The sequence below is a fragment of the Hippocampus comes genome, unplaced genomic scaffold, assembly GCF_001891065.2.
Source record: "Hippocampus comes isolate QL1 unplaced genomic scaffold, H_comes_QL1_v1.1 scaffold189, whole genome shotgun sequence".
Lineage (NCBI taxonomy): Eukaryota > Metazoa > Chordata > Actinopteri > Syngnathiformes > Syngnathidae > Hippocampus > Hippocampus comes.
Window position 1 is genome coordinate 281754 of NW_017804802.1, and position 3995 is coordinate 285748.

A 3995-nucleotide genomic window follows, 5' to 3' on the forward strand; every position below is an offset into this window, starting at 1 on the left:
CGCCCGCCGCGGCGGCCCGCTAACAGCCGCGCCTAATATTCGGACCCTCCCGCGTGCCGCTCAAAGCAGAAGACATCCATGGTCTTACCGTTGAATGACAGCCGCCAATCAAAAGCGTACCTAATGGGGTGGCCTCGGCGGACAGGAAGTTGGCCGAAAGCAGTCGCCGCGGCAACAGAGACGCCGCGCCCATGGCCGAGGCCCACTCAGGAGGAGGCGCCGGGCCGTTGGCGGCCGCTGCGTGGAAACACACACGCGCGCGCACACACACACACACGTGAGACAACACACAGGCGCACATTCAACACGCACGGCGGGTTTGGACGTACCAGCGGCCACCGCGCTGCTCTGCGACGTCATCAGGCCGGCCGCCGGACGCCAGACATCGAGACGCTTGATGAAAGAAGAAGACGAAGACCGGTTGGGGTGCTTCTTCTGATGAATATCGAGCAGGCGGCTCCTTTGAGCCGGCCGGCGACCGCGCGGCCATCGCGAGCCGCGTCCCATCAGCACCCACCCCCCCCCCGCGCGCGGCGGTCCGCATGACTGGACGGCAATTAGGGCGAGCCGGCGCCCTCGGGCGGCTCATTTGCAGCGGCGGCTGTCGGCGAACGGCCGGCGAGAACGCAAAAGCCAGAGCGCCACCAATTTGTCTTCTTCCTTCCTGTCCCGGGGGACCAATTGCGTAACGCGCGCTGCGGGGGCGGGCTTTTGGGAGGCTTTTGCAGCAAATGGCCACCGTTTTCCTCATGATAGCGCCGCATAGCAACAGAAATTTGGGGGAAGCATCCCCGCCGCAACGGTACATGCACCGTTCTGTCTCCAACGTCGACCGCAGCCTCTTCCCGAAACGCGGAGCCGTCTTTTGGCCATTCGACGAGTGAGGCGAGAGAAAAGACGGCAAGCGCGGCCGCGAAAGCGAGCGCTTGTCACCGTCCGCAAAGCCGAGCGACCTTTTCAATGCCGAGGCTCGGAAGGCCGACGCGCCGACCGCTAGCGGTTCATTTCCCGAAGGGGCGTCACTCCGATCGCGCTTTTCCTCCCTCGGGCACTGGAAGCGCTAGACGTCGTCACCTCATCCACCCGTCGACGCCGCAGCATCGGGAGCGGCCGGGGCCTCGCTCTCGCGCTCCGGGACGCTCGAATGCGGTCGCGATGGCCGGGGATCCGCCCGCCAACCGCCGCTTGCCCACTGAGCGCGCCGCGTGTTGAGCTGTCATCCCGTCGCCGTCAATCAAACGTCTGATTGGTTCTCTTGATGAGTAGCGCGCGCTCTGTGAGCAGTGAGGTCACGTTAACTTAGTCGCGAGGAGCTCGACAGAACGAGCTCGTCGGCCGATTAGCGCGTTAGCGCGTAGCCCGCCAACATTTCGCTCATTGGCTTGCGGCCCGGTAGCGAGCGACGTTTTCGCCGGTTGGCGTCAAGCTGGTGACGGCAGATATGAGGACGCGTTAGCTTGTGAGCATTGGGCTGAAACGATTGTTTGACGCTCACATCCTGCTGCCGAAATGCCGCCCGAATGCCAGAGGGTGTCACTTTCAAAATAAAAGCGGCGGATCGGGCCGCTCTCCACGAGGATCGGGGAAAGGTTTCCATTTGGGATATTGGGACGACGTCGCCAAAAGCCGCAAAAGGGGACGAGCGATCACAACGCGGAATGCCGGCAAACGGCAGAGAGCAACGCGGCGCCCGAGAAACGAGTCGAGCGCAAGAAGACGCCAACGAGCGACGGCCGCTCGGCGGGAGCGCTTGCCCGCGAGGGCGGAAGAAGAGTGACGGCGGCCCCCAGCGTCTGGCCGATGACGGCCGCCCGAAGGCGCGCGCGAGCGCGGGCAAACGCAAACGCGAGCGCGCGCGACAGTCGGGAAGAGGAGAGGACGCGTCAAGGTCGAGCGAGCTCATCCGTCATTCCTCCCGCGAGCGCGTTGCGGCCGAGCGGAAGAATCGCGACGCGGTTCCAAATCCTGCCGTCGTGAATGTCGGGGGGGCTTTTGTCATCGTCGTGGAAGCGGTCGTGCTGGAGGAGGCCTTTGAAAACCAAAAACGCTTCTTTTCAGTTTTGGCCACTGATTTCCGCTGAATCCGCAAAGCCTTGACGACGGCGCTGTCATTTTCAAATTCAATTCCATGCCAGTCTCGTATTTTCATTGGATTTTTTTGGGGGGGGGAAACAATCTTGATTTGGGGACGGAGCTGCGAAGAGGCGCACCAACAATCGACGGATTCACTGACAACGAATCAACCAGCGTGCTTTTGAATGGATGACTTGATTTGAAGACATCGTTCGGTCGAAAAACGCTCCGAATTTCCGCCTTGCCATCGGAAACCATCGGGGATTTGGCGGGCCTCCGCCAAAGCGGATTGCTCACATTTGTGTTGTTTGGGTTTGTTTTTTCGCCCCAAAACAAAACAAAACATTTGCAAACAACTGATCAGAGATGGCCAAAGCGGATTGCTTGCATTTGTGTTGTTTGGGTTTGTTTTTTTCGCCCCAAAACAAAACATTTGCAAACAACTGATCAGAGATGTGAACATTTTCCGTGAGGGGGCGCGAAAAACATGATTTGTCTTTCTCAAACGCTTCATGTGGAAGGAAAAAAAGCCCCCCCAGCTGGCAACATAGCAGCGGAAGCGGCGCATCCGTCAAAGCCCGATCCCGACACCGACGGTTGGACTCGGGGAGGGGGAACCTCGGAAAACGAGCGGGACCGCACGCGCGTCTGCAAATGTCCAAACGGCGGCGCCGCGGTTACGGCCATCCCCCCCCTCCCCCCTCCCCCTCGGCGGTTCGGACGGACGGGCGCGGCTTTTCGCTTCCTCTCTGCGTCCCAATATTTTTGCAAATGGTAATGATGTCATCACATCGCGGTCCTCCTCACCCTTCCGCGGCAGTCCGGCGGCGGCGACGCCTCCTCCTGCGAGGACAGAAAACGACGGCGGGGGCATTGAGGTGGAAGCTGGGGGAATACACGCGCGCGCGCACACACACGCGCGCAAGCTAGCGCATCCACTTGGAGCTGCGCCATATACGGCCGTGTTCTGTGGCTCACCCGCGGCGCACGGCCCAAACCTTTTTGGCGTGTGTGAGGAGCCCCAAATGAGCAAATAGAAATCATTCGCTTCCCCTCAAACAAGAAACGTTTGCCTTGAAGCCCTGCCGATCACGTTTGGCCTCTCGCGGCGGCATACGAAGGCACGTTGGCCATTTCGATGCCGGAGAGGACAGGAAAAGACTCGCTTTCACTTGACGACAAGCAAACGGATTCGCAAGGACTCCAAAAGAGCAAACGCATCCGCAAAAAAAACTGGACGGATGCCCTCGGAAGGGAGGGGCCGAGGAGAGCCTTCCGCCGACCCGGGTTGTCGTTAGCGCGTTGCTATCTTGGCAAAAAAGTGCACTTTGTTCACCATTTAACCTGAAGACAAAATTGAAGGTGTGGATTTGGCGGGGTTTTGTCGTTTTTGACCGGGTCTTGTTTGTCAGCAAAAGTGCATTTCGGAAACCATTCCAACTCGGCAAAAAGGGAAACAAACATCGCGTGCGGAATCGGGCTACGGGTCCGGACAGATTGGCAAGCTTCAAAAGACGTCCAAGATGAGCGACGGTATTGCCCTGAACACAAAAAGTCAATATCGCCCAAGTCTGAAAATTGTAGTATCACCATTCGCCGCTAGATGGCAGACATGGCTGAGTTGCGCTCACACAAAAAATAAAAAACAACAAAAAATACAGAAACCTGAATGTGAAGCCCTGCCTCGCCTTCATTTCCTTCCAATCTGTCTTAAAGTGTCAAGCTAGTGATGCTAATGCTAAGCTAACTTGCTCCTGTTTGCTCACAGCTCGGGTGCCGCCGCCGTGTGAGTACGGCTCGTTTGTTTGCGTGCCCGTGATGCAAATGAGGCAGCGAAATGCCGGCTGTGATTTTTCAAACCAAAAGGTCGGCGCGCCGCCTTTCCCGTCACCCGCTGCTAACGAGCCGCAATGTTGGCGGGG

The 3995-nt window shown here is 58.7% G+C and overlaps 1 long non-coding RNA gene across 1 annotated transcript; it reads right to left on the bottom strand.

The window, feature by feature from the left end:
• Positions 1 to 53: 53 nt before the first annotated feature.
• On the bottom strand, positions 54 to 2921 carry LOC109530550 (uncharacterized). Its single transcript, XR_002171030.1, has 3 exons — positions 2881 to 2921; positions 330 to 393; positions 54 to 237 (listed from the first exon to the last, which is right to left on the bottom strand). It is a non-coding gene; the product is annotated as an uncharacterized LOC109530550 (long non-coding RNA).
• Between the last annotated feature and the right edge of the window lie 1074 nt (positions 2922 to 3995).